This window comes from Anticarsia gemmatalis, chromosome 7 (assembly GCF_050436995.1).
Source record: "Anticarsia gemmatalis isolate Benzon Research Colony breed Stoneville strain chromosome 7, ilAntGemm2 primary, whole genome shotgun sequence".
NCBI classification, from domain to species: Eukaryota; Metazoa; Arthropoda; class Insecta; order Lepidoptera; family Erebidae; genus Anticarsia; species Anticarsia gemmatalis.
Genome location: NC_134751.1, coordinates 853,570 through 866,751, shown reverse-complemented (window position 1 = coordinate 866,751; position 13,182 = coordinate 853,570). Strand labels below are relative to the sequence as shown.

Below are 13,182 nucleotides of genomic sequence, written 5' to 3'. Positions count from 1 at the left end.
CATTTTACCCAACGTTACCCCAGTTTACCCATTTACGTGTTTGCACATTCGCACCGTTAAATTGTTAAGAACCCCTTGTTTAGTTTAATTAGGAACTATACTATTGTAATTGTAACAGAAATATCAATGATTCGATTATTCAAGTTGTATAATTATACATAAATTCTGTTACATTTAACTTTACAACAGCAGTACTATATAACTGTCGTCAAAGTAGCCTGTCATACTGAGTCACTCTTTGTTGCGAACATTTTAGAACCAAATATAAAAATACCAAAGCTTTCGTAGTTATAAACTAATCTTGTCCACCCTACATTACTTTCATACGATGTCAACAACAACAAAATATGGCAGTAACAACTAAATTAAGAATAACTTCGGAAAAACGAATAACTTGAAGAAGCCTCCCAATTTTTAATTCCATAATAGCGCAGAGTGTAATTGGACATTGGGAACAAGACACCAATCTGTGTTATAGTTCACTGGAACCATGCCAACAGAGTAGCAATAGAGCCTTCCAATAACACAGTGACATTTATGCAATACCTCGCAAATTGTAGGCAGAAAATACTCTCAAACAAATTAGAAATGAAACTTATGTCATTACTAAAAAAATATGTTTATAACTGTTATACCCGAAAATGTTGTATACAGTAAAGTCATGTTGTTAGTCTCATATAATAAAGGCATAAGGTATCAAGGCTTTTGCCGTATACCGGACACGTTACCAAACCCTGGGTAACTGCTGAAGATAAGAGTATTCCAACTTAAAATGGAAAACTAGGAATCAAACACAATTATTCGTGTTCAGCAGTCATTTAGACTAACGTTTAGTCACAGACGAAAAAATAAATCACTGAATTCCTCTTACCCTTAGTGCCAACGATAGCGCAACCCTATGTTCGATCATAATATTTGCTCATCCCATACATTATCTGGCCCATTCTAGCATTATTTCCGTCGTAATCTATCCTACCTATCTTCGCTCCACCATCGGTTCTACATCCTTAAGTGTCGTTTGAAAAAAAGAATTCTTCCCATAGTGACACAGTGACCTTAGTTACCGCCCGTCAGCTGACATCCAGTTTTGGTGTCCGCGCCGCGCATGCGTGCTCTCTCTCTGATGCGGGATGTTACATACGTTCCCAACCCTATTTATTCTGCAGTACGTCGCCGGTTGTTGCCAGGGGTGGGCGTTTTTCATCCCTTCACCTCGCCGCGCCGCGTAATTCGAATGCGATTGTGCGAATACTTTTTGACTCGATTCCGTGTTGTGTGTTGACTAAAATAATTCTCAGTAATGTGGACATTTTTGTTTCTATTTTCGTCTGATTATAATAATAGGTAAGTTGTTGAATTATTTATTTTACACCGTTCCAGTCGTATTGAATACTTAAGCGTGTCCTGATTAGTTATTTACACATTCATAACGGCCATTATTGTACCTGTATCTGCGGGAAAAATGCGTTCTGTTTGTTTAATAATTAATATTGTGGGTAAGTGTACGAAAATATATTTTATATTTCTGTATTTTTTGTTACAATTTGTGAAATTATTTTTAACTCTATAATGATCATTATCGTCATTGTCAACTTGAATTTCATTACCGTTTCTATTGTGTTCGTTACTTTATTCATGAAATGTCAGAACAAAAACATTCATGCATATATTTTCGGGTGTCACGTTTAGGGCTGACAGACAAACGACTGTCAAGCGATAAGATCTGCACAAACCTTTTGCCTTTGGCTCGATCATTGTCGTTTTGGGTAAACAGCTATGATGATGTAAAAGGGAAACGCAATTATTTATTTTTGGAAAGAAATCTTCCTTTTAGAATGGAAGAGGATTATATTTTTAGCGTCAATTAAATTAAAGATTAGTAGAAGTCTTAGAATTCTGTTTTTCAAACGTAAGATGATGGTAAAGTTTTAACTGCTTATTCTACAAGACCTAGAGTTACACCAAATGATATGGAATTGATTTCGTCTAGCTACTTCCTGTGCTATCGTCTCATGCCGATAGGCAACTGTGGGTATTTAGAATCATCGATAACTTATTTTGTTTAACTTAAATCTTCTTAAATATAATGTTGTACCCAAAATATTAATATACATATTTAGTAGATCCTCAAAAACCGTTAGGCACGAATTAGATAACAAAACCCTGATGAATAGGGATCATATTTTTAAATACTACTCTACATGTCCTTCTGTAATATAATCCTGAATATTACATAACTATGATATGCTTAATACTGTAATTGAACGAAATATTCTCAAAATACAGATTCAGCGAGCAATATTATTCAAATAAAGCTGAGCTCACATTAATTGGTTACGGTAATGAGATGATGTGTCTAATTGGTTCAATGTGCTCTCTCTTCGCAGTTTGAGTGCTTATTATATAAATTGAAATATATTCTGTAGTAATAAGGCGAATTTACTGAGAAATTTCGTCTTTAGTGTTTGCTTTTACTTATAATATTATACATATTGGCGTAATGTTATGTTTAATTAATCTAATTTTACCTATTTTCATATTATATATATTTGATCTAACTGAATAACGTATTAATTAATCGCATAGAAATAATCAATTTAGTTTAAATGAAATACTAACTAAAGCTTGTGTAAATATGCAAGAGAATATTCCAATATCAATTTTGGTTTCAATTAACAGAATGTACATAAAAATATATTTCTAAAGCCTTTGATAATATTGCTCAGATGTAATATTTGGTGAAATTCATATTTGTTTGGATATTTTTTCAGTTTTGGTTAGGATTTTTCCTTATCAACGTGGTTACAGCGTAGCGATATTCATAAAGGAGCAAGGTTTTGCATTTTTAGAGTTATTTTGAGTGTTCTCCAAGGTCTTTATCTTGGACCCATTTTAATACTTATTAATAACGCGGTTCAGTCATAATTTAAAGAAATAATTAGGATTCACATTCACATACCTAAAACTGTTTCCGGTACTGCCAAATTTCGCCATTCACAATGTTAATCCCATGTTGTAGCGGACAAACCTATTGCCATAGAAACGGGCATGCTAATCGTAACATGCCTGGTCTCTAACAGAGTAGAGTACGCTTGTACTATAGTCAATAATCTGACCTGGGCCCAGAACCTCGTAATCAGTAGTCGCATACACCACTACTCAGACTGCAGAGGAAACTATTAAGATTATTATACTGACTCAGTAAGTTAATATATTTTGGCAATAGAGATATAAATGATAGCATTTCCGAGAATACATTTCGTTTTGTGCATATTATTGCTAATAATATAATTCAATTCGTACCACAGCTATCTTTTCGAAGAATCAGGCGTTACATTTTGATACAATTGTGAAGTTTCCGGGAACTGTGAATTTCATGCACGTTGAGTGAAATAACACGACTTTAACCGTTTAATGTTACACTTTACTATCTACTGATGGACATGCCGCGTGGCTAAGTAACAATAGTTGCGCGGATTGATGTCTTAAGTAAAGCTACGCTTATATTATATTATACATACCGAGTTCCTCCGTGTTTCGGAAAGCATGTCAAATTGTTGGTACCGGGTGTATTTTTTATCTTCTCGATCTCGAGGATCTTTGACAGTCGTTAACAGTAGTCAGAAACTTGAAAGCAGTTCACCACAGTATCGGTTTATAGCCCAGGTAAATTGTGAAGATCCGATAGACAGTCGCTCAATGTAAAATACTGGTAGTTAGCTACATCCAGTGAGACTGGAAGCCGACTCCAACATAGTTGGAAGAAAAGCTAGTCCGAGGACAATGTGCTGTTTTCAGGAACCGTGACTTTTCATGCACCTTTACTATCTACTGTCGGGCATAGTGTGCCTATCAGCAGAATGTAAGGCTTCAGTCAGACACATGAGTTCTTTAGGTCAAACGATTCCGAAAACGATGTGAATGGAGTAAGTGGAAATAGGAATTATTTGAATGAATTCAGTGCCAGTATGTTCTCTCTTACATTTAAATTTCTGAGAATAATTTACACCTTTCTATAATATACCTACTCCAGTAAAACTCTGGCAACTAAGTTGTTTTACCTTTCAAATTAAAATCAAACGATAACGATGTTTAAAAAAGACACTCAGTTTTTACACACTGTGGATTTTTAGGTAGTTCTTGATTTTTTTATTTTAGGAATTAATTGATATATACCGTTTTCATTTATGACTATTTCATTTGTAAGTCATTTTCAACGACATACGCTCGATGCTAAGACGAAATCATCGTATTGAATTTCAAAAACTACATTAAAAATTACACGCTATTTTGAAGAAAACAAATTCTTCAGGAACTTCAAGGAATCGCAGCACAGTAACAAATGGTAATAAACGCTTAGATAATAAGATACAGTTATTTTCCTCCAAAGTTAAAGGGAAACATATCTTATTAACCCCATTTTCCCGAAGGGGTGAGCAGAAATGATCCAAACAATAACAAAAAGGTAAGATAAACAAAAAGTAAAAATGTGTGAGTTTTTCCTTCATTTTATATTCGTAAAGTAAACTTTGGTTAACCGAATTCAAATATTTGGGAAATAATGAATTGGCGGTCCATTTTATCTGATTCTAGGTAATTGTTACTGGTTTTATTACGAAGTCGGTTTATTCATTTATGACTCACTGACATTTCAAAATATTGTTCATTTACATTAATATATCACCTGAATCCTCTGTATGTTAAAGTCTTTGTTATTTTTTATGACAATATTATACTCCTGAATGTTGTGAAATGTACTCCACTGAGACTCCGCCTGACCACGGAAATGAACCTGGGACCAGCAGCCGTAAACGTTATCACTGAATAACAATAAAATCACGAGTGAAGTTATTGTTTATGTTAGAAAACTTACTAACGCCAAATTATAACCCGTCTATTATTAGATTCATATTTCAAATATAATGGTAAAAGCCTTAAGACGGAAAGCGTTCATTCATAACCACCGTTTGATCGTTATCGACATATAAAAATTTACTTCAAACTACAGCCATCTATGACGGCTAATGACCTAAGTATTACTTCATTTAGTTCTAGTTTTATACCATTTAGCATACTGACCCTATGTTTGGTATTATGATACGTAACATAATATATGAGTAAAATAGAAATTGACTTGATTCAATACTGTTCACTGACAATGATTCTGTTCTGAAAGAGAGAGCTGCAACGCCTTTTCATGCTAACCAAGTGAAGGTTGCAAGCTTACTAACTTAGAAATTACTTTACACATTCTCAATTTATAATAATATCTTTAATTCATTTCTTAAGCCGTGTAATTTTGATGCACTGTATCAAATTGTCTGTTTTACACAAACAGTTTCAAAATTTGTTAAAAGTGTCAAACATACTGAGCGTATTCGTGCTTCGGACGACACATAAAAATCGGTCCAGATTGAAAATTACTCGTTAAGCCATGTCAAATGCCTTTTGGCGATTTAAACCACTTTGGCAATAGGTAGACCACTAACCGTACTATTAAAAGAAAGTAAGACAGTATAAGGTTGGATAGAATACATTTAGATCTTCAAATAATAATATCAGCGGTACAATCGGATCCATATTCACAGTTGAAACCAAATCCCACATGTAAGTGACACCGTTCCCCGGTTCAGACAGCTCGTTAGGCCTATGAGGCCGGCTGTCATGAACGCCGATGACACTCGTTTGAGACGCTACCGACAGACACGCTATGTGTCTGCTGATCTAATCCTTAGAATATTTGTTATATAAAGTATATAAAATCAATTTTTTTCTCGCTCCGGTATGGACAGATTAAGAAGCACCACTTACTACGATTATTTGTGTTTTATACACACTCATACATCGTGTCATATTTTCAAAGATCTTGTCGTTAACAGTAGACAAAAGCTTGTAAGTCTGTCAACCAGCCTTACTAAGGGTATCGTGTTATAACCCAGGTCACTGGGTTGTGGAGGTCCAATAGGCAGTCGCTCTATATAATATACTGGTATCCAGCTGCATCCGGTGAGACTGGAAGCCAACTCCAACGTAGTCGGAAGAAAGTCTAGGCTGATGATGACATCATGTCGTACAAGACCATATTTAGTTATACGCACAACGGTCACTCACCCTAAAAACGGCGGTACCGTGTAGGAAACGGTTTAAACTTCACTAATCCCAAAATACAGCGTAATTAAAAGGTATCACGTATGTAATTCTTAGGTTATAAATGTTACAAAATGCCAATATAGGTAGGTAGATATACGTATATAGGAATTAAGGTCTTCCTGTATATACGTCTATCTATAGGTAGATCTAATATTAGCTCTACAGCGCAGTGACATTCAGTCTAATTTGGTTAGCCTAAATTCCTAGCTATATTGGGAATATAGATCAGTCTCATCAATAGTTAAGAAAATTCTACATTTCACCCTGTATTTCAGTAGTTTGGACTTTTGAACTTATTTCTAGAATATTGTAGTGAGATTCTCTATAGTCGGTACTAACGAGTATCGAAAATTTGATAGTTAAAATGTACTTCTAAAACAACAAATAAGAAGAATTGAGACCATTTCGAGGATGAAGCTATTTCGATTTAAAACATAATTTGAAAATCAGTATACAGATTGCGGTGTAATAATTGGTAAATATAAAGTTACTCCTTCTTTTTGGACTCGGTAAAATAGTTCCTACCGCATCCACTAGTGGCGTTGATCAGATTTTCATACAAAATTTTTAGCCAGCCGATAGTGGTATAGAATTGCGGTACTAAAGCGTCACGTCTAGGCCCACAATATTTAGAATCGCAATAAAAACCTTGAGAACTTTGGTCATTGCGGCCTTTTGAATGGGAAAACTTTATGCCTCAGAAAGGTCAGAGGTCTTAGCGGCTTTAACCATTTATACGTGTTAAAAAAGTCGTTATCCCTTGTAGGGAAAGAAAAGATACCTAAGGCTGTAATATATGAAGTATATTATGTATTGGTTTTTATATGAAATTTTCTTTCAGTCTGATATTGGATTTCAAAGTTTTCAAATACTATTTTGATGGTCGAAGTTTTAATATTGAATTTATTGGATGACTGAAAAGAATTTTATGATGCACAAGAAAAATAATAGTAGTTTTCTATCTGCTAATAATATTTTTATAAAAGTACGAGTACGTAGTTTGGCAAGTTGTTGTCTAACAGAAAAATATAAGCTTATTTCGAAATACCTTCAGTCCTTCAATAAGTACTTATATTTATTTGTTATGTACGTAATTACGCTTTTTGTTTGCTTCCCAATATAAATATAATTTGTTCTATTCCTCCGGGAGTAACGACCTTAATATGTATAACATTACTATTGATATTTCTGTTATCATTTCTGTTTACGCCAGTGAATGTAGGTATGTACTTTGAAAATACATAATTATATCTTTACTAATATTATAAAGCCGAAGAGTTTGTTTGTTTGAACGCGGTAATCTCAGGAACTACTGGTCCGATTTGAAAAATTCTTTCAATGTTAGATAGGCCATTTATCGAGGAAGGATATATATAATCGCGCTACGACCAATAGGAGCAGAGCACCAGTAAAACATTTTACAAAAATGGGGAAACATTTGACCCATTCTATCTTATGTGACGCAAGTGAAGTTGCGCGAGTCAGCTAGTACATTCATAAAATCACAATTAGAGACACAAGAGCTGTCAAAACCTAGCACCAACTATAAAATCTAGATTATTCTAGAATCTAGATATTACTGACTTGACTTCTTGACTTGGCTTTTGTGGTTTTGACAGTAACGTATACGACTGCTAACGAAGGTCTTGATTGGTCTTAACTAATTTATATTAGAATATTTTAAATACTGAACCGGAGTATGGTCTATGCCCGGTGTATAGCAATAAGTTTGCCTTTCGTTACACTGGATAGCATTGTAAAAACGGGGCATTATAACATGTGTGGAGTATTATATGTGTTTTAGTAATCTATAAACGAACGGGCTAAAAGTAAGTAATAGTAAGTAATGAAAAGCTATAGCACGATTCTCTACAGTCGGTACTATCGAATATAGGGAGTTTGACATTCAAAATGTACTGACAAAATAGTTCTTACGCAGCCCGGTAGAGGCGCTTAATAGATTTTCGTGCAAAATGTCTCGATAGGTAGCCGGTTTTCGGTAGTCGGTAATTGTAGAGAATCTATCTAATAGTCTCTTCTTTCAGTGAAAATAGTCTTTATAGCATCATAAAATAAAGCTACATCAATAATAGCTAGTCTTTATATAAAAGTTGGAAACTGGGAGATGTTTCTGAAGCAGACTGTAAACACGTCCTGTTTGTGTCGACATCTTAGCACTTTACAATTGAACGTTACTTTGTATTCAAACGCTTTCGATAATATCTGACTTATCTATTTACTTTGAAATGTATTTTATTGTAAAAGTGTACGTTTTGCTTTGTCTATAATATTTTATTGTATTAGATGACCACTACTTTTGCCGGAAATCTTGGTTGGTTATAGGTTCGAATTCCTTTTTGAAACAACTATCGTACTAAGACTAGGGGTTACTACTATTACGAATAACTTTGGTATGCTCGACGTTTCGGCACTGATTTAACAGGTGTACTTTTAATCTGACCGCTGACAAACGCAGAATCGAATCGACGACTTTTCTGTGCAATTGTGGTAACATAGTGACCACATTACTACTGCATTACTGACACATCACCTTTAACTTATCTACCAGTATCAGTAAGTTTACAATTGTTTAATTTATTCATTTGTATTTTAATATCACAAAACATTGTTCCCAAGGTCATACATAATTACCCGATAACTCAGCCATCATAGGCATCATATATTTTTATTAAAGCCCGCTTTGCGTCGAGATAAAACAAACATAATGATGTTGAATAAAAAATATATTATTTTTATTACACTCGCCGTGTTTTTATTCGCGTCGTTTCTGCAAATTACTGTCGCGTAATGAACGTGTTAGGGCGAATATACACTTGACCTTCCGATATTTTGACTGTTGATATTTTTAAGAAGACTTCCCTCTCTTGGAGGTGTACTTAGGGCTCACTGGCTGACTATCTCTTTTAGGGAGGAAACCCAAATTAAGTTGGCACACCATGCTGAAAACTTAAAACCATGACATTTTTACTGTTCTTTACAAATAACAATAACTTGTCTTAACAATGTACCTGCTATAAGAATATCTACATCACCCAGAGGTTAGCTGGGAAAAAATGACCAAATGTCAAGTAGCTCCATTCTTTACCACTATCGATTATCGACAGCCGGCTAGCTATCGAGAAATTTTGTATGAAAACCTGATCAGTGCCTCGGCCGGGCGTTCTGAGAACTATTTTGGCAGTACGTATTAAATGTCAATCTTTCGATACTTAATAGAACTGACTGTAGAGAATCGCGCTACTGTCCACGTATTGCAATATAAATGCAGGAAAATAAAAAAAAATAACTTTCAACTAAGGTTCCAACTAAAAAGCAGAGTAATCTTCTACGCTAAAGGATTTTACACTGCAATATCTGCGGCGCATTGGTTAAATTGGTCACCAATTTTATACAATTGCGCACGGATTTTATTGATTCGATTCCCACACAAAACAAATAATTCTCTAATCGATAAATCCGCTCAGAAAAATGTTCAGTTTTAGATCTAGTTCCACCATATGTCCGTTGTTTTGTATGTTTGTAGAACGGCATACAAAATAAATTTGTAACAAAAACAATACTAACACAGTTTACAAATAGTCTGAAATACCATCACGACTAAAAACTTGTGTGAAATATTAAAATTGTTCATTTCATTCCCTGAATTGTTGAAAGGCACAATCTATGGAATGCCAAAAGCCGAGAGCTTTTCGAATATAAATTTTTAGTCGCACTATGTTGAAATCTATAACTGAAAATACTGAAAAATATGAGTAGTTTTTTATATATTTGATTGTTTACAAACTTTTCGACTGATATGTTTGGAAGAAAGGCTTGGCTAATGATGAGTAGTCGAAGTTAAATGTGTATTGGAATTAATTTACAATTTTTTATGTTGGTATTAAATTAAACCATCATAAGGATCTCTGTGGCGCGGTCGTTAGTATATCTTAGGTTTGGCAAAGTGCTGCAGGTATTTTCCTGCCCCTGCGTGAACCCAGTTCGCCCAGAGCCCAGTTTATATTAGCTTTATTCTTACAGGCAACAATAATTCAATTTCACTCCAATTGACCATAGAAAACATTATTTGAAAATGCCTTTAACACCATTTCAGCCGTTCATTGTCAGTCAGGAAACTACACACAATCCAGATGTGTCATAGAACTAGATTAGCCAAGTAATTATCTAGTACATTGTTGTGAAATTTAATCAGGAGCGGTACTAGCTGTCTGCGTGATGTATGTGCTGTGAATATGACGGGATGAGTATTATGTTGTGTTATGAGGATGGATGGACTAGGTTTGTGATAGGATGAATCGTTGAAGTTTTTTGTTGATTTGTTTTTATGTAATAGTACGTACCATTATGCATGTAAACATAAATAAATCGAAGATAAAAAAAACATAATTAAGTGTTTTGTCAAATTATATTTTTTCTGAAAACGACTTCAGTGGATGTTATTGTTTAAAATTCTATAATAATTTATACTTCGTTTAAAAATACTTTCATTTAGCGGGCTTACAGGATTGTGGTTATGTATTGAAATAAAGGATTCAACGAACAATAATAATTATTATGGGCGAAGTTGTGAACCTGTTAAAAAATATTTTTCATTTGAAAGTGTTATAGACATAGTATCATTAACATATTACTTATATTATACTACATGATCATGTTTATGACATGAATATTTAAACACATAATAACACTAGAAAACTTCTTTACAAAGAATATTTACTAAAAAGAAATCGAAAACTCCTCTCCAAGTAAGGTAACAAAATTAAAAGTTAGCAAGTGCTTTCTACGTACTTGTAGTTTGTACACTTATTATTATAAAAGTAAGAATAACTTAAACATCTGTTGAAGTGTTTCAGTTTTAGCACTATATTGTTTATTTGTCTGGAGAGCATTGTTCAAGTCTGGCGTTCAAATCTGTCTGACAAAACTTTGTATAAACTGAAACTAGCTGACCCGCGCAACTTTGCTTGCGTCACATAAGAGAGAATGGATGAAAATTTTCCCCGTTTTTGTAACATTTTTTACTCGTACTCTGCTCTTATTGGTCGTAGCGTGATGATATATAGCCTGTAGCTTTACTCAATAAATAGGCTATCTAACACTGAAAGATTTTTTCGAATATCGAACCAATAGTTCCTGAGATTAGCGCGTTCAAACAAACAAACAAACAAATAAACTCTTCAGCTTTATAATATTAGTATAGATATATAAAGAATGGTCGCGTAGCAAACTATTAAGTGATCATGCAGCTATAGAGTGTCATGAATTAAAATCTATATTTATACTGACAAGCCAGACATGGTCATTTTATACTAGCTAGAGCTAAACACTAAAACACGTACAGTCCGCTCCAAAAGTCGCATAACAGCTTCATATTTTCAAACCCTCAGTGTTACGTAACTTTATTAAATAACTGATTGAAATCAGGTAGAATGAGTTAGAATGAAACATTTAAATCAATGGCAAATGCTTTTTCCATGGAATAATGTGCACACTTCAGTATATAGGGTTTCAAAAGATTGAGTATGATCAGCTACTTTTGAAGCTGACTGTACTAATACTATTAAAGAGATCTAAAGTGTAATTTATATTCAGATTTTGTTACACAGCGTGCGTATCGCGTATCTAAGTTGACAACTAGTGTACGTCAATTTGATAGCCACTTGGCAGTTCATTGCTGAGTTAGGGCGTTTATCATCGCCATTAAAAAAAAACAAAGAACAGCGTAGTGGCTATCAAAATGTTGTCAACTGAGATACACAAAAGTCATCAAGGACTCCATGTGTGTAATGTAACTTGCAGATTCAGTATACATAAAATATAATTATACATAAAATATGATACCTAAAACGTACCTAAAAAAATAGTATCACATTCTCAAGTCCAATATTACAAGTAGAAGCGTTATTAACCACAAGCGTTTCATAACTTCTGAACATTATAAAGAATTCTTTCAAATTACAATATTACCAAATATCAAAAAGGCAAGTGCTACTTCAGCTTGAGTAAGACGTTATGTGAGGGCTAATTACCGTCCTCAAAGAGAAAAGAATTACGAGCTCTCAAACGAAAAGGAGGCTTTACTAACTCAAGTTTTTACTCTAAAGTGTGCAAAACACGGAAAACGGGAGCGTAACGGCTAGTTTGAAAGGAGTAACGCTGTTTCTTGCTGCCACATTGAGGAGTCGCTAGCAGGTTGCTGTAGCAAGTTGCTACTGAAATAAATACCTCGCGATGATTGCAGTGTCAAGTAATGAGAACGGCGTCCTTACGTCACCCAATTCACATTTATCATACAAAACTTTTAAGATAATACGGGCCAAATGCATGTAGTAATCAATCGCTCCAAGGATACCCAAATGTAAGAACAAGAAGCATAGGAGAGAAGTTCCTCCGTTTGGTCATATGCACTCTTCCCCTACGTATCCTATGTTTTTCTCCTTTGCCACGGCATGCAGTAGCTCGATTCTCTAGTACTATTGACTACCGATTACCGGCTAGCTATCGATAAATTTGAAACGAATACCTGTTTAGCACATCTACCGGGCTCCGTAAAAACTATTTTGGCAGTACATTTTAAATGTCGAACTCTCGATACTGGACAGTACCGATTGTAGAGAATTGCGCTACAGCGCTATTCACAAAAAGTTGTTAACTTACTCGCCGTACTCCCGTTCCGTCCCGCGTCCGTGTCGCAAGTGTTGTGTCTGAGTTACCCTTTACAGGTCAAGTTTTTCACCAAGTCTAGAAAATTTGGTTCATTCTCGTACATTTTGTAGTGCCACGTGAAAAAATGTGACTGAGTTATTTATTTTCTTGCCATTTTTTCGGGAAAGTTATTAGGCGTTTGTTAATATTTTTTATTTTTAGAGGTTAGGAACGAATTAGTCTGCTTTTTTGTAGGTCAGATCCAAAATGTTTATATTTGTCGTTTGTAAGATACATTAATACTTTCACAAAATTATATGACGAATGGCTTGTGTTATCGTTTGAAACTAGTAGAAGCTCATGGTG

At 34.4% G+C, this 13,182-nt stretch overlaps 1 protein-coding gene across 1 annotated transcript in view; it reads left to right on the top strand.

Moving 5' to 3' along the window:
• The first annotated feature begins 1,184 nt into the window (after window positions 1–1,184).
• The window catches only part of LOC142974231 (protein O-mannosyl-transferase TMTC1-like), a 199,925-nt gene continuing 187,927 nt past the window's right edge, over window positions 1,185–13,182 (top strand). The window contains exon 1 of the mRNA XM_076116401.1: window positions 1,185–1,344. The gene's annotated coding sequence lies outside the window, so the exon portion shown is untranslated. The remainder of the gene's footprint in view (window positions 1,345–13,182) is intronic.